At 43.1% G+C, this 24,184-nt stretch overlaps 1 pseudogene; it reads left to right on the top strand.

Moving 5' to 3' along the window:
* The window catches only part of LOC111977922 (regulating synaptic membrane exocytosis protein 1-like), an 82,777-nt pseudogene that overhangs the window by 7,325 nt on the left and 51,268 nt on the right, over positions 1-24,184 (top strand).

The raw sequence follows: 24,184 nt of genomic DNA, 5'->3' as shown, positions 1-24,184 counted from the left end.
TGGGGTGGTCAGAAGGCCTGGGTTTGAGCCCAGTCGGTCACATTGCTTCCTAAACCCGGGATGGGTCTCTGAGGACATTGTGGTCAAAGGGGGGTGAAGTGTAACGGATGTGGTTAGGTGTGCGCGTAATGCGTAACCTTCCCTGAGACCTGAAGACTTGTTTGTGTTAGCTCCCCAAGCTAATGGACAACATTCCACAACCCAGTGAGAAGATGGACATCACTTGTCAATTAACTCTTAAGTACTATTGAGACATCATTTAGTCTTTGACATGGGTTTGTGCTGTGGATATGTGGTTAAGCCTGATGCCCCTAACAGCTGGTCCAGGGTCAGATATTCTGTATCCTCCTAGAGGTTAGAAAGTTAGAATTTGCGGTTGGGTAATCTGAGCCCAGCAACTTCCTATCACTCTGGCTCTGATGAGAAAAACAGCCAGTGTCCACCCAGAGCAATAAGTATGTCATAACGAAGTACCGAAGTATGCCAACTATAAGTCCAGCATCTAAGTTCCCTTTGACTGAGGCAAGTTTGAGGATGCAGTTGAGAATGGGTGTGTTTGTCAGTATGTTTCTGTGTTTTTGGTAGTGGGAGGTGTGGTCACTACTTTACGCTTATGTCTGTAATAGAGATTGTCTCGGTAGCACATTGAACACATGTTATGTGTGTATGTACTGTAAGTAATTATGTCTGCACAGTCGTGCACATTTACGGTGTGTGTGTATGTGGTTGTCCATATGAGTGTTTTTCTGCGTTCACTTGTGTGTTTTGTGCAAGAATGCATGCGTGTGTGAGAGGTTGGATCAGAGAGTGGTGGGATGAAGGGCTAAATCACATCTGCTTCCCAGAGGAATCCCGGAATGTGGCCCATTATGACACTATACCACGAATCCCGGTCAGTATTCTGACACATAAGGAATGTCAGCAAGCCGTCAGAACGGGATACAGATAATGATAAGCACTTTACTTTGATGAAAAGCAGTGAACTATAAGGAATTTGGTATCACTTGACATGCAGGCTGTTTTGTCCATGCACTACCAGTTTTTCTATATATGATCCGAGATGAGCACAGATGTTGATCTGTCATATGAATTTGGGGAGCTCAAGAAATGCAAAGCAGATTTTTGTAAAGGGCAAGTGAAGTGAATTCAGAACGCATTAATGATAGACCTACTATTCCTGTTGATAGAGAGAAAGATAAACAAATAGAGAGAAAAGCTTTCATAACTCTCTGTACGTTAAAGACGAGCCCTCGACAGCCATGGAATTATTGAGAATGTGAAAAAATATATAATAATTTAGGAACTCTGTCAGGTCTCAACTTACTGTTGAGAGTATGAATAGTAGAATACACAAGGTGCAATTTTGATACTTAGTTTTGCATCAGCATGTTTCCTCTTGTTATATTTCACTCACTGACATTTCAGTTAACACTTTTTAGATTGGTAAATTAGTCTAGTTAGTCTAGCCAGCTATCTAAACTTGTAGTAATCATGGCTGAATTACCGACCCGGCACGCAGGGCACATGTCCAGGGGCCCTGACCTCCAGGGAGCCTCCATTCATTTTGTTTTTCACTCTCACTCATACAGTGGCTTGCGAAAGTATTCACCCCCTTGGCATTTTTCCTATTTTGTTGCCTTACAACCTGGAATTAAAATGGATTTTATGGGGTTTGTATCATTTGATTTACACAACAAGTCTACCACTTTGAAGATGCAAAATATTTTTTTGAGGGTGAAACAAACAAGAAATACGACTAAAAAACAGAACTTGAGCGTACATAACTATTCACCCCCCCAAAGTCAATTACAGCTGCAAGTCTCTTGGGGTATGTCTCTATAAGCCTGACACATCTAGCCACTGTGATTTTTGCACATTCTTCAAGGCAAAACTGCTCCAGCTCCTTCAAGTTGAGTGAGTTCCGCTGGTGTACAGCAATCTTTGGATTGAGGTCTGGGCTTTGACTAGGCCATTCCAAGACATTTAAATGTTTCACCTTAAACCACTCAAGTGTTGCTTTAGCAGTATCCTTAGGTTCATTGTCGTGCTGGCAGGTGAACCTCCATCCCAGTCTCAAATCTCTGGAAGACTGAAACAGGTTTCCCTCAAGAATTTCCCTGTATTTAGCGCCATCTATCATTCCTTTAATTCTGACCAGTTTCCCAGTCCCTGCCAATGAAAAACATCCCCACAGCATGATGCTGCCACTACCATGCTTCACTGTGGGGATGGTATTCTCGGGGTGATGAAAGGTGTTGAGTTTGCGCAAGACATATCGTTTTCCTTAATGGCCAAAAAGCTCAATTTTAGTCTCATCTGACAAGAGTACCTTCTTCTATTATGTTTGGGGAGTCTCCCACCTGCCTTTTGGTGAACACCAAATGTGTTTGCTTATTGTTTTCTTTAAGCAATGGCTTTTTTCTGGCCACTCTTCCGTAAAGCCCAGTTTTGTGGAGTGTACGGCTTAAAGTTGTCCTATGGACAGATACTTCAATCTCCACTGTGGAGCTTTGCAGCTCCTTCAGGGTTATCTTTGGTCTCTTTGTTGCCTCTCTGATTAATGCCCTCCTTGCCTGGTCCGTGAGTTTTGGTGGGCGGCCCTCTCTTGGCAGGTTTGTTGTGGTGCCATATTCTTTCCATTTTTTAATAATGGATTTAATGGTGCTCGTGGGATGTTCAAAGTTTCAGATATTTTTTTATAATCAACAACTTTGTCCCTAACCTTTTTGGAGAGCTCCTTGGTCTTCATGGTGCCGCTTGCTTGGTGGTGCCCCTTGCTTAGTGGTGTTGCAGACTCTGGGGCCTTTCAGAACAGGTGTATATATACTGAGATCATGTGACAGATCATGTAACACTTAGATTGCACACATGTGGACTTTATTTAACTAATTATGTGACTTCTGGTTGAACCAGACCTTATTTAGGGGCTTCATAGCAAAGGGGGTCAATACATATGCACGCACCACTTTTCCGTTTTTTTTTGTTGTTGTTTTTGAAACAAGTAATTTTTTTCATTTCACATCACCAATTTGGACTATTTTGTGTAAGTCCATTACATGAAATCCAAATAAAAATCTATTTAAATTACAGGTTGTAATGCAACAAAATATGAAAAACACCAAGGGGGATGAGTACTTTTGCAAGGCACTGTATATCATATTACCATGGCATATGTCAGCAAAATGTGTCAAATTGCAGGAAATTAGCTGTAAAATTGCAACAACAAAAAAATGATTCTGTAAAGCAAACTGATTTGTTTACTTTTTGGTAATAAAATACTTTTCTGCTAAATGATCCCTTTGTACGTATGAAATGATAATTTTTTATCCCTGTACTAAGTTAATGTGAGTTCATGTGTAGCGGCTAATTGTATAGCTTATAGGTTATGTGTTTGTAGATTGACTGAGGTAAATGATTGACTGAGGTAAACAGCAACCAATGTGATAATGGTTAGGGTCATTTTTTATTGTTATTTCTGTTCTCCAAAAAGTATTTTAGACTGATTAAATTGTATAGAAATGCAGTCCATCCATCCGGGCTTCACTAAAACTCAGACCCTGGTTACGGCCCTGCTCCTGCCCACTGAGCAACACAGGCTATGTAAGATAACCTCTTAGCATTAGCATCGCCTACCGCCAGGTAGCATTCTTGCTAAAACTCAAGTCAAACATTATCTAGCATAAGTCACAGTTTCTGTAACTCTATATTTACCATATAGAGCTTACATTACTCTTCTCTCTATATGACAGGGATGTATGTTTGTAACATTCTGTAACGATGCACATACAGTAACAGTCAAATGTTTGGACACACCTACTCATTCGAGGGTTTATTCTTAATTTTTTACTATTTCCTACATTGTAGAAAAATAGTGAAAACATCAAAACTATGAAATAACACATATGGAATCATGTAGTAACCACTACTAAAGGACACAATAAGAAGAAGAGACTTGATTGGGCCAAGAAACATGAGGAGTGGATATTAGACCAGTGGAAATCTGTCCTTTGGTCTGATGTGTCCAAATGTGACATTTTTTGTTCCAACAACCGCCATGTCTTTGTGAGACGCAGAGTAGATGAACGGATGATCTCTGCATGTGTGGTTCCCACTGTGAAGCATAGAGGAGGAGGGTGTGGGGTGCTTTGCTGGTGACACTGTCAGTAATTTATTTAGAATTCTAGGCACACTTGACCAGCATCGCTACCACGTTCAGCAGCGATACACCATCCCATCTGGTTTGCGCTTGGTGGGACTATCATTTGTTTTTCAACAGGACAATGACCCAATACACCTCCAGGCTGTGTATGGGCTATCTGCATCAGATGACCAAGCCTCCACAATCACCCGACCTCAACCCAATTGAGATGGTTTGGAATAAGTTGGACTGCAGAGTGAAGGAAAAGCAACCAACAAGTGCTCAGCATATGTGGGAACCCCTTCACGACCATTGGAAAAGCATTCATCATGAAGCTGGTTGAGAGAATAGCAAGAATGTGCAAAGCTGTCATCAAGGCAAAGGTTGGCTTCTTTGAGGAATCTAAAATCTAAACTATATTTTGATTTGTTTAACACTTTTTTGTTTACTATGTGATTCCATGTGTGTTATTTCATAGTTTTGATGTCTTCACTATTATTCTACAATGTAGAAAATAGTAAAAATAAAGAAAACCCTTTTATGAGTAGGTGTGTCCAAACTTTTGACTGGTACCGTAAGTAAGGCCCAGCTTCTTTCACTGTTATACCCTTTGGAGCAGAGATACTCCTGGGAGGATACTAGTCAATCACAGAGCACAGGAAGTGACTACCGGCCAATCCCAAAGCTCAGGAGTGGACTGCAGTGTTTCTGGGCCATTGCCATGGCTCCAGTGTCAAGAGACTGCTTTTAATCACATGTGTAGAATATGCATGGAGTTCCTGACTGCTTACTTCTGTGTGTCTTCGCAGGAGAAAGCATGGATACTGTACACACACAAGAGAAGCACAGTTAGTACACAGCTAACTCAACACAAACTAGCATGACTTATGTTCTGTATTTCTCTGCAGTACAGGATGTTGTTCCTTGTGTGGTTCAGCTCGGTGTGAGTTTGTGTGTGTGTGTGTGTGTGTGTGTGCGTGTGTGTGTGTGTGCGTGTACGTGTGTGTGTGTGTGTGTACGTGTATGTGCATGTGCATGTACGCGCATGTGTGTGTAGGCGTTGCCCACCCTACTGAAGATGGAGCTTCATACAGAAGTGTGTTTGTGTGTGATGGTATGTGTGATTGTAGACGGTGCACTCCCACCCTGCCGAAGGGAGAGCTCTGTACGACTGTGCCAAGCCATATGAAGCTGGGCCTTTCCATGTAAAAGGACCCATGAGCAACAACATGTGAAGTTCATAGAAGCATGTTAAATTGGGTGTCAAATGATCTAAGAGTCTATATATTTTCTAAATTAAGGCAGATATACATTTTTCAACCATTTTCCTTCCTGAAAATCTGTAACGCTAAAATGTAGTGTAAATCTTTTAATTTCTGATCAAACAGATGAAAGAGGGGTCTTAGACAATATCTACCAGAAAAAGTCTTAAAACTTCTTCGGGATCGGTGTCCCATCCTCAGGACAGTTGAGAAAACATAGGCTATTGGGATTAGCATGAGGTTGTAAGTAAGAAGAAAATCTCCCAGGACATAGACATGTCTGATATTGGCAGAAAGCTTAAATTCTTGTTAATCTAACTGCACTGTCCAATTTATAGTAGCTATTACAGTGAAAGAATACCATGCTATTGTTTGAGGAGAGTGCACAATTTTTGGAAACACTGAAAATTGTTAATAATTGTAACGGCGTTCCTCCTTCTTCATCCGAAGAGGAGGAGCAGGGATTGGACCAAACTGCAGCGTTGATTATTGACATAATGAATTTATTTAAGTGTAAACGAAAAACACGAACTTCACTTGAATACTTACAAAATAACAAAACGAATGTAGACAAACCTGAACATACGAATTACATATAACACGAAGAACGCACGAACAGGAAAAATGACTACATAAAACGATGAACGAACGAAACAGTCCCGTATGGTGAAAACAAACACAGACACGGAAGACAACCACCCACGACAAACAATGTGACAACACCTACCTTAATATGATTCTCAATCAGAGGAGATGAAAACCACTGCCTCTAATTGAGAACCATATTAGGTACCCATTAACCAACATAGAAACAGAAAACATAGACTGCCCACCCAAACTCACGTCCTGACCAACTAACACATACAAAAACTAACAGAAAACAGTCAGGAACGTGACATAACCCCCCTTAAGGTGCGAACTCCGGGCGCACCAGCACAAAGTCTAGGGGAGGGTCAGGGTGGGCATCTGACCACGGTGGTGGCTCAGCTCTGGGCGAGGTCCCCCCCACCATAGTCAATCCCAGCTTACTTCTCCCCCTCAGAATGACCACCCTCTTATTCCACCCACCTAATATAAGAGGCAACACAAAAATAAGGGACAGCCTCGGGACAAGATAGCTCAGGACAGAAGAGGTAGGTCAGGATAGAGAGGTAGCTCAAGATAGAGAGGTAGCTCAGGATAGAGAGGTAGCTCAGGATAGAGGGGCAACTCCGGACTGAAGGGCAGCTCCGGACAGAGAGACAGCTCTGGACTGAGGGGCAGTTCTGGATACATGGCAGCTCTGGACGCTCATGGACTAGCTGACGGCTCTGGACGCTCATGGCCGGCTGACGGCTCTGGACGCTCATGGCTCACTGGCGGCTCTGGACGCTCATGGCCCACTGGCGGCTCTGGACGCTCATGGCTCACTGGTGGCTCTGGCAGATCCGTGTCTGGTTGGCGGCTCTGGCAGATCCTGTCTGGTTGGCGGCTCTGGCAGATCCTGTCTGGTTAGCGGCTCTGGCAGATCCTGTCTGGTTAGCGGCTCTGGCAGATCCTGTCTGGTTGGCGGCTCTGGCAGATCCTGTCTGACGAATGGCTCTAGCGGCTCCTGACTGACTATCGGCTCTGACGGCTCGGGACAGACGGCGGCTCTAATGGCTCGGGACAGACGGATGGCTCAGACGGCGCTGGGGAGACGGATGGCTCAGATGGCGCTGGGGAGACGGATGGCTCAGATGGCGCGGTGGGAGACGGATGGCTCAGATGGCGCTGTAGGAGAGGGATGGCTCAGATGGCGCTGGGGAGACGGATGGCTCTGGCCAGATAAGGCGCACTGTAGACCTGGTGCGTGGTGCGGAACTGGAGGCACCGGGCTAAGGACACGCCCCCTTCATGCTAGTGCGGGGAGCAGGGACAGGGCACACTGGACTCTCAAAGCGTACTATTGCCTGGTGCGTGGTACCGGCACTGGTTGCACCGGCTGAGGCACGCACATCAGGACGAGTACGGGGAGAAGGAACAGTGTGTACAGGGCTCTGGAGACGCACAGGTGGCTTAGTGCGTGGGCTCCGGAACTGGAGGCACTGGGCTGGAGACACGCACCATAGGAAGAGTGCGTGGAGGAGGACAGGGCTCTGAAAAGCACTGGAAGCCTGGTGCGTGGTGTAGGCACTGGTGGTACTGGGCTGGGGCGGGGAGGTAGCACCGGAAATACCGGACAGTGCAGGCGTACTGGCTCCTTGAGCATTGAGCCTGCCCAACCTTACTGGTTGAATGCTCCCGTCGCCCACCCAGTGCAGGGAGGTGGAATACCACCGCACCGGGCTATGTAGGCGAACCGGGGACACCATGCGTAAGGCTGGTGCCATGTAAGCCGGCCCAAGGAGACGCACTTGGTGGCCAGATATGTAAGAGCCGGCTTCATGGCACTTGGCTCATGCTCAATCTAGCCCTACCAGTGCGGGGAGGTGGAATAACCCGATCCGGCATATGCACACGTACAGGAGACACCGTGCGCTCTACTGCGTAACACGGCGTCTGCCCGTACTCCCGCTCTCCACGGTTAGCCTGGGAAGTGGCGCAGGTCTCCTACCTGCCCTTGGCCACTACCTCTTAGCCCCCCCAAGAAATTTTTGGGGTTTCTTCATGGGCTTCCGTGCTAGCTGCGTACTCTCATAAATCCGGTCTCTCTCTCCCGTTGGCTCCCTCTCCTAATCGCCTCCAGCTGTTCCCATGGAAGGCGATCTCTTCCAGCTCGGATCTCTTCCCAGTTGTGGCAACCTTTTCCATTTAACACGTCCTCCCTGTCCACTGCTCGAATCACGCTGCTTGGTTCTGGATTGGTGGGTGGTTTGTAACGGCGTTCCTCCTCCTTTCATCCGAAGAGGAGGAGCAGGGATTGGACCAAACTGCAGCGTTGTATTTAGACATAATGAATTTATTTAAGTGTAAACGAAAAACACGAACTTCACTTGAATACTTACAAATAACAAAACGAATGTAGACAAACCTGAACATAACAACTTACATATAACACGAAGAACGCACGAACAGGAAAAATGACTACATAAAACGATGAACGAACGAAACAGTCCCGTATGGTGCAAACAAACACAGACACGGAAGACAACCACCCACGACAAACAATGTGACAACACCTACCTTAATATGATTCTCAATCAGAGGAGATGAAAACCACCTGCCTCTAATTGAGAACCATATTAGGTACCCATTAACCAACATAGAAACAGAAAACATAGACTGCCCACCCAAACTCACGTCCTGACCAACTAACACATACAAAAACTAACAGAAAACAGGTCAGGAACGTGACAATAATAAACCAATTAGGCACATTTGGGCAGTCTTGATACAACATTTTGAACAGAAATGCAATGGTTCATTGGATCAGTCTGAAACTTTGCACACACACACACTGCTGCCATCTAGTGACCAAAATCTAAATTGTGCATGGGCTGGAATAATACATGATGGCCTTTCTCTTGCATTTCAAAGATGATGGTACAAAAATACAAAAGAACGCTTGTTTTTTTCTTCGTATTATCTTTTATCAGATTGATTGTGTTATACTCTTCTACATTCCTTTCACATTTACACAAACTTCAAAGTGTTTCCTTTCAAATGGTACCAAGAATATTTATATCCTTGCTTCAGGGCCTGAGCTACAGGCAGTTAGATTTGGGTATGTCATTTTAGGCGGAAATAATATAGGCAAAAATAACACAATAATGTTGAAGTAAAGACCCCTGCCAAGTAATATCAACATTTATATTTAGTTTTGGAGAAAGGATTTGCCTTCTGTAAGTTTAAGAAACATTGCCTTGTGCCCACATATCTTTAAGATGAGGAGGAAGGATAATGAAAGTTCACAGAAGTAACGAGTAAAGGAAGACCTACCAATTAGTTATAGTGCATTTTTAAGGAGAGAGGCCAGTGGTGCACAGGAGCATGCCTGTTAACTAAATATAAGGCTACTACAGCATTGTTTTTATTACCTGAAAGAGGTAGGCTAGGACATCTATATATAGGGCTATATATCAATCTAGAACAGGATTATCTATTTTGGATGCAATTTGAATAGAATTGATGGAGAGAGAGAGAGAAAGACTGCGACAGATTGCTCGCACGTGTACTGATTTAAAGCAACGATATTCGAGTGATAGTCTGATTTTAAACTCTGCAGCTGCAATTTAAAAAAATATAAAATCTTTACAATTAAAAAACAAGGTGACCGCCGAAAACCAGATAGAGATGGATAAATTAGACGCACATTTGGTCAGTATGTTACTGTAGCATAGCTGTCATAAGAAAAAAAGTTACCAGGATAGCTAGGTCTACATGCTTTGTGAACTGCACTTCATACTGAGATGGGCTGTCTGTCCCCACCCTGCGCATTGATTCATCATGCAGAGGCCATAGAGAAGGCATATTTCGACATCACAAATTATTTAACAGTTCCATTTCACGCCATGATGTTCATATAAATAATTTGTTATAATTGACCGGTGACTCGCTGTTATTTATCCCGGGAAAAGGGAGTGGTTTGCGCGGTAAATCCCGATAACCGGGCTCCCGCCATTCAACCCTAGTTTGGATAGCACAGTACAGTACAGCAAAGTAGAGAACAGTAAAGTACAGAACAGTACAGTAAAGTAGAGTACAGTACGGTACTGTACAGTGCCTCCAGAAAGTATTCACACCCCTTGACTTTTTCCACATTTTGTTGTATTACACTGGGATCACTGTAAAAAATAACAATAAAAGATTTTTTAAAATTAAACACTATATCTTGACTAGATAAGTATTCAACCCCCCTGCGTCAATACATGTTAGAATCGCCTTTGGCAGTGATTACAGCTGTGAGTCTTTCTGGTTTGTCTCTAAGAGCTTTCCACACATGGATTGTTCAACATTTGCCCATTATTATTTGATCATTGCTAGACAACCATTTTCAGGTCTTGCCATAGATTTTCAAGCAGATTTAAGTCAAAACTATAACTCGGCCACTCAGGAACATTCACTGTCTTCTTGGTAAGCAACTCCAGTGTAGATTTAGCCTTGTGTTTTGGCTTATTTTCCTGCTGAAAGGTGAATTGATCTCCCAGTGTCTGGTGGAAAGCATACTGATCCAGGTTTTTCCCTGTCGGATTTTGCCTGTGCTTAGCTCCATTCAATAAATGTTTTATCATGAAAACCTCCGCAGTCCTTAATGATTACAATCATACCCATAACATGATGCAGACACCACTATGCTTGAAAATATGGATAGTGGTACTCCGTAATGTGTTGAACTGGATTTTCCCCAAACATAACACTTTGTATTTAGGTGAAAAAGTTAATTGCTTTACCAACATTCTTGCCGTATTACTTTAGTGTCTTGTTGCATACAGGATGAATGTTTTGGAATATTTTTTATTCTGTACAGGCTTCCTTCTTTCACTCTGTCAATTAGGTTAGTATTGTGGAGTAACGAACATGTTGTTGATCCATCCTCAGTTTTCTCCTATCTGTAACTGTTAATAATCTAAAGACTAAGCCCTGACTACGCCGTGGGGGGTACTTTTTTCAACTGGTACTGAGGGACTTTCAGACGATTCTTGTGAGGCTTGTGGGCTTCCTAGAGTGAAACAATTGACATGTACGTGTTCACGAGAGTCTCACCTTTCAACAGAGGGGTATTATTGTGTAGCCCAAACTGTTCTGACGCTACAGACAGAAGTTAGCAGATCGGCAGTACCAACTTCAGACTAGTCCCAAGATGGTTGTGGGGGTCATAGAGCAAAACGGAGGGCACCATCATGTTTGTGAGAGTCTCATCTTTCCATATGTCGTCGTTTGTAGGCCAAACCATTCGGATGCTACTGACGATTTTGTGAGAAGACCAATTTTTCTTAGCTCTGTCATCGACGGAGCTAAATGATTTATGAATAACTACCTCATCTCTGTACTCCACACATACAATTATCTAGTCCCTCAGATGAGCAGTGAATCATCGGCAGATGCTGTGGATTGAGCATTGCAAAAAATCAAATATCTCTAGCTTAAACAGAGATTTTTTATGGGGATTTTTGTATTATGCTCATTTATTTTCTGCGGGGTGTGGACATTGACTCTAGTCAAGAATAACAAATGTTTCTATTGGAAAACTTCCCTGGTCTTTGTGGTTCAATTTGTGTTTGAAATTCACTGCTCAACTGAGGGACCATACAGATAATTGTATGTGTGGGGTACAGACTCAAGACATTTGCCTTCAGAAAGTATTCACACACCTTGACTTTTTCCAGTTTAAAAGGAATTAAATTGAGATGTTGTGTCACTGGTCTACACAATACCCCATAATGTCAAAATGGCATTATGTTTTTAGATATTTCAAACAAATTAATTAAAAATGTATAGCTGAAATGTCTTGAGTCAATAAGTATTCAACCCCTTTGTTATGGCAAGCCGAAATAAGTTCAGGAGTAAAAATGTCACATAATACATTGCATGGACTCAGTCTGTGCGTATTAATAGTGTTTAAAAACCTCTTAAGGATCGGACCCTTTAAAAAAAAATTGGAACTGAAGCAATGATATGCATATTCTTGATACCATTTGAAAGGGAACACTTTGAAGTTTGTGGAAATGTGAAATGCATGTAGGAGAATATAACACATTAGATCTGGTAAAAGATAATACAAAGAAAAAAACATGTTTTTTTGTATTTTTTTGTACCATCATCTTTAAAATGCATGAGAAAGGCCATAATGTATTATTCCAGCCCATGCGCAATTTAGATTTTGGCCACTAGATGGCAGCAGTGTATGTGCAAAGTTTTAGACTGATCCAATGAACCATTGTATGTCTGTTCAAAATGTTGTATCAAGACTGCCCAAATGTGCCTAATTGGTTTATTAATAACTTTTCAAGTTCATAACTGTGCACTCTCCTCAAACAACAACATGGTATTATTTCACTGTAATAGCTACTGTAAATTGGACAGTGTAGTTACATTATCAAGAATTTAAGCTTTCTGCCAATATCAGGTATGTCTATATCCTGGGAAATGTTCTTGTTATTTACAACCTCAAGCTAATCGCATTACCCTACGTTAGCTCAACGGTCCCGAGGAGGACCCACCAATCCTATAGAGGTTTTAACATGATTTTTGAATAACTACCTCATCTCTGTACTCCACACATACAGTTATCTAGTCCATCAGACAAGCAGTGAATTTCAAACACAAATTCAACCACAATGTCTCGCAAAGAAGAGTGCCTATTGGTAGATGGGTAAAAAAAGCAAACATTGACTACCCCTTTGAGCATGGTGAAGTTATCAATTACACTTAGGATGGTGTATCAATACACCCAGTCACTACAAAGATACAGGCATCCTTCCTAACTCAGTTGCCGGAGAGGAAGGAAACCGCTCAGGGATTTCACCCATGAGTCCAATGGTGATTTTAAAACAGTTAGAGTTTAATGGCTGTGATGAGAGTAAACTGAGGATGGATCAACAACATTGTAGTTACTCCACAATACTAACCTAATTGACAGAGTGAAAATAAGAACGCCTTTACAGAACATATTCCACATCATGCATCCTGTTTGCAATAAGACACTTATGTAAAAGGGCAAAAAATATGGTAAATAAATTAACTTTATGTCCTGAAAACAAAGCATTATGTTTGGGGGACAATCCAACATAACACACCACTGAGCACCACTCTTCATATGTTCTAGCATGGTGGTGGCTGCATCTTGTTATGGATATGCTTGTCATCGGCAAGGACTAGGGAGTTTTTGGGGCCAGGGACCCCTTTTGTGGTAGTAAATTCATCACCCCCTCATAATCAGAACACAACTCGATTGAGATTTTTTTTTAAATGCATACAAGGAGTTTAACTATGACTTCGAACCAAGTCTTGGGCCCTGCAAAGGAACATTTTAAAGGCCCATCTCTTGGCACCAGAGAGAAAAAAAATCAGTTTTCAAGCTAATTTCTTGCAATTCTACACATTTTTCCATGAGGAAGAGAGATTCTTTAGGAGGGTATTGAGTTGAAAAATGTATAATTGGTGGAGTACTGTGGATACCAATATCCGTGAGCCTCCCAGGCCCATGTTGCACGGGTTAAATTGTAGATTCATAATATTACATTGTGTTGTATTACACCCTCTAAACTTATTCCACTGATCCCTTGGCCAAAAGTCATTTAATCTTGTTCTAAAATTCATTGAATAATATTTTTTTTTACATTTTGTTTTGAGATCTGGACGTGGACCACCTGCAGTACCACGGACCCGGACCCCACTTTGAGAACCCCTGTATTAGAGCGCACTAGAGTACAGTACAGTATAKTGTACTGAACTCTACTGTAATGTGCTTTACTGTACTGTACTAAACTCTACTCTGCTCTACTGTGCTGTACCGTGATGTCCAAACTCGTGAAACATAGTTGTCTATGATTGTTTCAGATTTGGTCTGGTCCGGACCAACCAAATGTTAGCTCATTGCAATAACAGCCCGTGTGTAGAATAATACCCACATGCAAAGAAGGATGTTAAACTGTTCTACCTTTGTGTACCTATTCAGGAAACATCACCAGGAAGAGAATGATATTCATATCACTAATTGTGCATTTCTGTAAAGTACAGATCAGGTACCCATGATGTCATTCTGTTTCCGGAATTCCATTACCCGGTCAAATCCACTTCACCTACCATAGTTCAAAAACAAAAATATATTTTTTCAAACTCAAGGTGTCATAGCTGACACACCATTCTTTCTGCAGACATATTTGAATCTTAATTCAAGTAGATATTTAATTAACAGAGCTTTTGAAAATGGGGCTGCATAAAAACTGAGGGAGATTTTACTGTAATTCTGTTACCAAACTTTGCATCCACACAGTTCTTCCAGTAAATGTGTCTTTGTGAAATGTTCTTCGTAAATTGTTCAAAGGAGTCCTTGTGCATAGAGTTGTGTGGTTTGTTAAACTTTGAAATCAATGGTTTTGGTTTGGCGTACATTTTAAAGTGAAAAAGTCCAAGCGTAATTCCGTTAGCATGGAATAGCCCAGTTCTGTCTAGGGAGCACACTACCCACTTAGCTCTGCTGTTGGCTCTGGTGCTCTCTCCATCTGTCTTCCCCATCTTCTATTTCCATCGCTCAATCTCTTCCTCTATCTCTTCCTCTTTATCTCCTCCACACTGCCTGTCTTTTATCAGTTTTACAAAGCCTAAAATGTGGTGTAAAAATAGACAACCTCAGGTATCTGGCTAATTACTGTGTGCGTGCGCGTCGGCCTGCCCGCCTGTATGTGTGTGTGACTTTAGTGCTCTTTAAGCTTGTGACAGTGTGTAAGTAATGAGGTGTGTTATTGACAGAGTGGAGTGTCTTCTCAAGTGGACTGAATCTTACTCTGTCTCTCTCAACCCCCCCTCTCTCTATCTCGTCTCTTTCTCTCGTCTCTCCCTCCATCGCTCTCTCTCTCTGCTGGGAAATGTTATTGTCTACGAGCTGTAGGCTTCTTGAAGTCCCACTCAGTAATGAGGATAGGCCCTCCAGACCAGACCAGTCTAAGACACGTAAACACTCCTAAAGAGTGGACATTAATGTTACTCCATGTACCCAAGGAGAGTTTGTGTTGCATAGCCAATAATCAATACAGTGCATGTGTCCTGACGTTGGTGAACCTACATAATCACCAAAAAGGCCAACCGGGCATAGGTTGAGGGAATAGGGAGGCAGAGATGAAGAGAGGAAAGAGCATGTGTGTCATAGAGAGAAATGTGTCAGAGAGCCGCTGAGCTAAATAGAGAGTAGAGAGAGTAGAGAGAGAAGAGCGAGATGGAGGAAGGGAAAAAAGCTGGTTGAGGAATATGCACACCAGAGGAGAGGAATTAAGAGAGGGGAGGAGGGAGAGCGGTTGAGGCGGGATGAGTGAGAGACTGAAAGAAAGGGATGGATGGTGGGAGAGGGGGAAGGTGAAACCACGCGGGCCACTCAGCATGGCGACAGTTCCGGCGGAAGCAAGGGAGGGAGGGTGGAAGTGCAGACCCTGCCAGAGAGAGAAAATAACGAAAGAGTGAGTGAGAGGGAAAGACAGAAAGACAGACTGTGGCATATTGTATGCCGTTGATGCCATATGGTGGTGAGGTGCCACCCAGAGAGGGCACAGACCACTGCACCTCACCACAGCGGGCACAGACCAACCCTCCTAGCATAGGAACAGAGGAGAGCGACTGAGTATGGGCTAAATAAGAAACACAAACGTTTTTTGTTTTGTTATTATGATGTAAAGGCAGTTGTCAGTATTTTCAACCCCCCACCTAAACGCATGCGCNCACAGCAAGAACTGGCAAATCTGGTGCAGTCCATGAGGTGGAGATGCACTGCAGTACTTAATGCAGCTGGTGGCCACACCAGATACTGACTGTTAATTTTCATTTTGACCCCCCTTTGTTCAGGGACACATTATTCTATTTCTGTTAGTCACATGTCTGCATAACTTGTTCAGTTTATGTCTCAGATCTTTAATCTTGTTATGTTCATACACATATTTACACATGTTAAGTTTGCTGAAAATAAACGCAATTTGTATAAACGCAATGTAAACATATGTTTCCCATGCCAATAAAGCCCTTAAATTGAATTGAATTGAATACGGTTGTAAGAACACAGTGTACTTCTCTGCTATGGTAACCGAAGGATTAGGTTTTGCTTCTACATCCACCTTTTCACCCAATCGGTGTAATTGAAGTTGGGAGGTTTGAAGGGGTTAATCTAACCATAGTTGAGGAGTGTGCACACCAGAGGAGAGAGGGCGAAGGAGAGAGAGCTGAAGAAAGAGATGGATGGATGGTTGGAGAGGGGGAAGGTGATGCTATACACCACCCGGGCCACTCAGCATGGCGACAGATTTGCCGGAAGCAAAGGAGGGAGGGGGAAGTGCAGATCCTGCCAGGGAGAGAGAAAACCTAAGAGAGTGAGAGACAGAAAGAGAGACTGTGGCTTACTGTGTGCTGCTGATTCCATATGGTGGTGAGGTGCCGTCCAGAGCGGGAACAGACCAACCTGCCTAGCATAGGAACAGAGGAGAGTAAGTTAGTGGGCTAAACCAACTACCTACCATAGACCAAAGTGTTATTTTGTCCTTTTGATATAAAATAAGTTGTCATAAGCTTCAATCCCCTCCCACCTAAACACACGACCACACACGCCTCTCCTTTATTCTAGCGCTACAGGGACCAGTCACAAGGCTGGCACCCTTTACTGCTTTCCAATTTTGCAAATAGCAAAAGGAGGAATCGTTTTTTTTTTCAAGCTCATCTATTATAGGATTGTGAATTTACAGAAATCAATCAGGTGGATGACTCCCCCTGTGTGGAGAAAGAGAGAGGGAGAGGGAGAGAGAGAGAGAGCTTAATTTCTAAATGGCTGCGAAGTGATTTTCTCTCGCTCTTATTTGACACTCCCTCATTGTTTTTTGATTCATGCCCGCTTGCCTTTTGAATATCGATTTGAGAGGAGAGGGTGAGTCAGGAAGGGAACCCTTAGTCACTGAAGCTCGATTAGGAGGCATGGGACTGGATTTATTAGTACAGATATAGAGTATCAGTAAGTCTCATGGATCAGTGGGCTGGTAGGGTTGTGGGTTGGATTCCTGCATGGGGTACATACACTGAGTGTACAAATGCTGGCCAATGTTGATTCCATTGCTTCCCACAGTTGTGTCAAGTTGACTGGATGTCCTTTGGGTGGTGGACCATTCTTGATACACACGGGAAACTGTTGAGCGTGAAAACCCCAGCAGCGTTGCAGTTCTTGACACACTCAATCCGGTCTGCCTGGCACGTACTACCATACCCGGTACAAAGGCACTTAAATATTTTGTCTTGGCCATTCACCCTATGAATGGCACACATACACAATCCATGTCTCAATTGTCTCAAGGCTTAAAAATCATTCTTTAACCTCTTTCATCCTCTTCATCTACACTGACAGAAGTGGATTTACATCAATAAGGGACCATAGCTTTCACCTGGATTCCCTTGGTCAGTCTATGTCATGGAACATTCAGTGTATATTGGACACATGTGTAACCGGTGGCGTGCAAAATGAAGCTCCGACTCTCTAGCCACTAAATAATAATATATTAATTAATCAGATTTTATCCAAAGAGACTATACTTTAATATGTGACCAGTAGCCACTTCTATCCCTCTGTCTCACCCGCTGGGCGTGTCACACAATACTTTCAGAATATTTAAGACTCTCTGGATTTGGGCTGTCACTGTCACTGCTCTCATACTCCAAAGGCATGCCAACATTCCAAATGATAAAACAATCTCCCGACAGAAGGAAGCGCTCTGCTTAAATAAACTGGCACAACCACACCCTTAATTAGCCAGCTAGACGCACTTGGCTGGCGATACAGTGGGATAGAAGGCACTTTAGTGGCCACCGGTCACATATGAACTCAAAGTTGCATTGAATAAAAGCATCTGATGAATGCCTATATTATTATTTAGAGTGGTTATAAGGAGGGGCTAGGGAGTAGGGGCTAGGGCTCTATTTTTTATTCAGCACTAAATATGCTCCCAGTTCCCCTCAGAGAGAACTATAATCGGAGACCTCTCCCAGCTGATAACATGAGATTCCATTACCAAAAGTCCATTGTAATGGTGCTAGGACATGCTCATCTATGCCCACTCTCCCGTCGAGTGTGAAGGAATTTTTAGACTGATGTTCACCCCCCAATCATGAAACAGCATCTAGCCTCTTGCCCCTAGGCACTTCGTGTAGATCAGATGGAATTTGACAGGTATAAACAGTAGCTTCACATTGCCCTTTGATTGGCTTGGTACTAGGACTGTTCACCATATTGTTTATAGCTATCAAAATAGGGTCACAACTTTTGTTTTAGAAGTGGGGGGGACATAACTTAAAAAATATATATTATTCGGATAAACACCCCAAACACTCCAAACAGCCTACCCGACCGCTCGGAGGCGTCCTCATGGTCCTAAAGCACACCGTTGTCTCGTTTTCTATCACATTCCAATGATAAAACTAACGGTGGACAAAAAAATGCAATTTCAGAATGTAGCGCCCGTCCCCTGCATCTCCACATGTGTGATGGGATGTTTCTGGACTCAGGACACTGGCGGTAGATTTGAGTAATTTTTTTTATTTATTTTTATTTCACGTTTATTTAACCAGGTAGTCTAGTTGAGAACAAGTTCTCATTTGCAACTGCGACCTGGCCATGATAAAGCATAGCAATTCGACACATACAACAACACAGAGTTACACATGGAATAAGCAAAACATACAGTCAATAATACAGTAGAAAAATAAGTCTATATACAATGTGAGCAAATGAGGTGAGATAAAGGAGGTAAAGGCAAAAAAAGGCCATGGTGTCGAGGTAAATACAATATAGCAAGTAAAACACTGGAATGGTAGATTTGCAGTGGAAGAATGTGCAAAGTAGAAATATAAATAATGGGGTGCAAAGGAGCAAAATAAATAAATAAATACAGTAGGGGAAGAGGTAGTTGTTTGGGCTAAATTATAGATGGGCTATGTACAGGTGCAGTAATCTGTGAGCTGCTCTGAGAGCTGGTGCTTAAAGCTAGTGAGGGAGATAAGTGTTTCCAGCTTCAGAGATTTTTGCAGTTCGTTCCAGTCATTGGCAGCAGAGAACTGGAAGGAAAGACGACCAAAGGAGGAATTGGCTTTGGGGGTGACCAGTGAGATATACCTGCTGGAGCGCGTGCTACGAGTGGGTGCTGCTATGGTGACCAGTGAGCTGAGATAAGGCGGGGCTTTACCTAGCAGAGACTTGTAGATAACCTGTAGCCAGTGGGTTTGGCGACGAGTATGAAGCGAGGGCCAACCAACGAGAGCATACAGGTCGCAATGGTGGGTAGTGTATGGGGCTTTGGTGACAAAACGGATGGCACTGTGATAGACTGCATCCACTTTGCTGAGTAGAGTGTTGGAGGCTATATTATAGATGACATCACTGAAGTCGAGGATCGGTAGGATGGTCAGTTTTACGAGGGTATGTTTGGCAGCATGAGTGAAGGATGCTTTGTTGCGATATAGGAAGCCGATTCTAGATTTAATTTGGGATTGGAGATGCTTAATGTGAGTCTGGAGGGAGAGTTTACAGTCTAACCAGACACCTAGGTATTTGTAGTTGTCCACGTATTCTAAGTCAGAACCGTCCAGAGTAGTGATGCTGGACGGGCGAGCAGGTGCGGGCAGTGATCAGTTGAATAGCATGCATTTAGTTTTACTTGCGTTTAAGAGCAGTTGAAGGCCACGGAAGGAGAGTTGTATGGCATTGAAGCTCATCTGGAGGTTAGTTAACACAGTGTCCAAAGAGGGGCCAGAAGTATACAGAAGGGTGTTGTCTGCGTAGAGGGTTATCAGAGAATCACCAGCAGCAAGAGCAACATCATTGATGTATACAGAGAAGAGAGTATTGAACACTGTGGCACCACCATAGAGACTGCCAGAGTTCCGGACAACAGGCTCTCCGATTTGACACACTGAACTCCATCAGAGAAGTAGTTGGTAAACCAGGCGAGGCAGTCATTTGTGAAACCAAGGCTGTCGAGTCTGCCAATAAGAATGTGGTGATTGACAGAGTCGAAAGCCTTGGCCAGGTCGATGAATACGGCTGCGCAGTAATGTCTCTTATCGATGGCGGTTATGATGTCGTTTAGGACCTTGAGCGTGGCTGAGGTGCACCCATGACAAGCTCTGAAACCAGATTGCATAGCAGACAAGGTACGGTGGGATTCGAAATGGTCGGTAATCTGTTTGTTAACTTGGCTTTCGAAGACCTTAGAAAGACAGGATAGGATAAATATAGGTCTGTAGCAGTTTGGGTCTAGAGTGTCACCCCCTTTGAAGAGGGGGATGACCGCGGCAGCTTTCCAATCTTTGGGAATCTCAGACGACACGAAAGAGAGGTTGAACAGGCTAGTAATAGGGGTTGCAACAATTTTTGAAAGAGAGGGTTCAGATTGTCTAGCCAGGCTGATTTGTAGGGGTCCAGATTTTGCAGCTCTTTCAGAACATCAGCTATCTGGATTTGGGTGAAGGAGAAATGGTGGGGGCTTTGGCGGGTTGCTGTGGAGGGTGCCTGGGCAGTTGACCAGGGTAGGGGTAGCCAGGTGGAAAGCATGGCCAGCCGTAGAGAAATGCTTATTGAAATTCTCAATTATAGTGGATTTATCGGTGGTGACAGTGTTTCCTAGCCTCAGAGCAGTTGGCAGCTTGGAGGAGGTGCTCTTATTCTCCATGGACTTTACAGTGTCCCAGAACCTTTTTGAGTTTGTACTACAGGATGCAAATTTCTGTTTGAAAAAGCTAGCCTTAGCTTTCCTAACTGGCTGTGTATATTGTTCCTAAATTCCCTGAAAAGTTGCTTGTCACGGGGGCTATTTGATGCTAATGCAGAACGCCACAGGATGTTTTTGTGCTGGTCAAGGACAGACAGGTCTGGAGTGAACCAAGGACTATATCTATTCCTAGTTCTACATTTTCTGAATGGGGCATGCTTATATAAGATGGTGAGGAAGGCACTTTTAAAGAATAGCCAGGCATCATCTACTGATGGGATGAGGTCAATGTCATTCCAGGATACCCCGGCCAGGTCGATTAGAAAGGCCTGCTCGCAGAAGTGTTTTAGGAAGCGTTTGACAGTGATGAGGGGTGGTCGTTTGGTCGCAGACCCATTACGGATGCAGGCAATGAGGCAGTGATTTCTGAGACCTTGATTGAAAACAGCAGAGGTGTATTTGGAGGGCGAGTTAGTTAGGATGACATCTATGAGGGTGCCCGTGTTTACGGATTTGTAGTTGTACCTGGTAGGTTCATTGATAATTGAGTTGCACAGCTCTATCGTACGTGTGTCCCACATGTTAGAGATAAATCACACAGACCCATTGATCCTCTGGGACATCGTGGGAGTGCGTACTGTATGTGCATGCTTTCATGTGTGTGTCATAACTGTCCTGATCAGGTCAGGTTTCAGGAGACCACAACCCTACAGATTATCTCTCACCCCCAACAGAGGAGGAGAGATCTAGGGGGCTGAAGATGTGGGGGTTTTATGACCCCTCACGCCCATGGTAAATCTTAAGCCACAGACACAATTCCTTTGTCCTCTCACTATGGAGAACCAGCCTCAAAACATTAGACATGCAATAAAGGGACTTTGGAACAATGGTTTCCGTCAGCCACAATGGTGGTCATGAAGATAGATGGAATATGAAAATTTATGTAATTTTTGTTTTGTTATTAAAGGTTAATAGATGACGTTATTACGAAAACATTGTAACTTTAAGAGTTTTCCCAGTATACGCTTGATGATTATACATTGTACGTTGTGTGGAAAATGTCCAAATCAAAGAGAATGTTTTGGTAAAGATGAAATGTGAAGTTAGTTGTCTAAAATTGGATTTGAGTAAAATCTAGACCTTAACTTGGTACGCCCAGAGATTTGCCCTAAAGGCGGTTACGCCCACTTCTGACCCGAGGGTATAAGACATGTGAGTTAAGAATGAACATATTAGACTAAGTGACCCAAGCTGCAGCCAAGGTCTAAAAAGTCAACGAACCCAAAACGCAACACAAGGTTGAAGACAAAGAAATATTTTTATTCTACCCATGCTACGGATGAGTAGCTGTGTCTAAGCGGGTGAATTCAAGCCGGACCACCTAGCCTCCACTCTCCATCGAATCGTGGTGTCTACGCTGTTTCATTCCTACGCTGTGAGCTCTGAGCTACAGAGCTGTCTGTCCTCAGAAGACCCCTTCCAGAGCAAGGGCGAGGAATCAGACCACTAAGCCAAAAGGACACTGACATCGTGAGGACAACCAGAGAGTTGCGCCGGAGAAGTGCGTCATTGAGAAGCCTAAACGACCCACGCGGAGCTTCCCCTCTGAGACCTCCAACACGTAATTACATCATTATATTCTGATCCATAAGAGCGGCAGTTCGGGGCAAGGCTAGGGTTAAAATAAGCATAGCTGACAAATGCACCCAAATGTATATTTCTCTCATGTACTTTCTCTTTTTCTCTCTCTTTTAAATCCCCATTTTGGGTAACACGCGCCATAGTGTGTTGGCCCGTTATACTAAGTTCTAATCAATAGCCTAGACTGTGTTTTGTGTATGTGTATATTTTATCATCATTTTAGCTTTCTAGTAAATAAATAATCAACTAAGATTGGTATGGTACGAACTCAATGGTGGGACCCGGGTCCGTGCAGAATCCCGGATTATGCAACGTTCAGAATGAGATTGTAGAGGAAACTGATTAATTAGCGACTGTTGTAAAATCGATATTCTGATATTCTTTGAGTTAATTTGGGAAATAGAAACTCAATAAAACTAATTTTCCCATGGTGCCCCAGATTAATGAGTTAATAATTGCTTGATTCATCTAATCCACGCAATTAGAACCCTTTAATCCCTTTACACTTGTGTGTATAAGGTAGTAGTTGTGGAATTGTTAGGTTAGATTACTTGTTGTTATTACTGCATTGTCGGAACTAGAAGCACAAGCATTTCGCTACACTCGCATTAACATCTGCTAACCATGTGTATGTGACTAATAAAATTTGATTTGATTTGATTTGATTTGATTTAATCATTCGATGAGCAACAGTCGTCACATTAACTAATACAACGTCACGACATGTGTGTTGGAGGATTTACAACTAGCGCTGTTTATAGGGACCAGGGCCATCCTGCCAGGGCTTGATGAAATGGGGGACAGCGTGTGTGTGTGTCCGCGGGACGTTTGTCCTTGGCTGAGATACTACTGGCTTTTCACGTCTGTCACATCATGTCACGCCTTCTAAAGGCTTTCTTTGACTACCTCCCCCTCCGTTGGAGAGGACTGGGGAAATGATCGAGCTCCACTGCACAGGACTGTGTGAACAGCCACACCATTCACTCTCATTCATTCTCGAGGCAGCGAGATAGATCTTGCCACCTACATGAACATATCCCCCAAGTAAGCCCATTTGAAATCTCCATTCTCAGTATGCCTATTTGCTGTGTGTGTTTACAGGTGTGCATACAGTGCTGTACAGTACACTTTGTTGTAGCTACAGTAGTCTCAGCACGCTCTCTAGTGTTGCATGGCTTAATTATTATATGTGATGCTTTATGCTAATGTTGTTTCCCCAGATTGAATTGTTGGCCCGATTTGTTTAAAAACACACTTGGACTAATTTGCATTTCACAAAGGGATTATTTTTATTTCTTAAAAGAGAGAAAGTTCTGAATGGTGTGACGCAAAGGGAAGTGTGTGTGTGTGTCTCTCTGTTTGCGTTGTGTGCATGTGTGTCTTTGTGTTCATTTGTGTGTGTTTGTTCTGGTAGAAGTAAAGCTTGGGCTCACTTTGGTTTAACCTTGTATCTCATTTATGCATCTGTGTCTTCTAGCTTTTCTTAATGAGCACCTGTCAGACAGTCTCTCCTGAATCTTGAAAGATGAGCGCTCTCTCAGATCACCTCATAAATACACATTTCTCGCTCTATTTCTCTCTCTTCATCTCTGTTCACTCTTCAAGATGTTTTTCATTTATCGCTCAAAAACATTCAACAGTGTTGCACAATCTAATGGAGATTTAAGTTGAAAGTTTACCCAGCTGAGCGAGAGTTCGCCAGAGTAGTTGAGTCGGCTTGAGTCCAATAGTTGGAGATAGCTTCCTTCACTCATCTCCTTCCCGTAATTGATTGGTGAAAGGAATGTTATGAATCC

The sequence above is a fragment of the Salvelinus sp. IW2-2015 genome, linkage group LG18 (assembly GCF_002910315.2).
Source record: "Salvelinus sp. IW2-2015 linkage group LG18, ASM291031v2, whole genome shotgun sequence".
NCBI classification, from domain to species: domain Eukaryota; kingdom Metazoa; phylum Chordata; class Actinopteri; order Salmoniformes; family Salmonidae; genus Salvelinus; species Salvelinus sp. IW2-2015.
The sequence above is the reverse complement of the archived record's forward strand: the minus strand, read 5'-3'. Positions and strand labels throughout refer to the sequence as shown.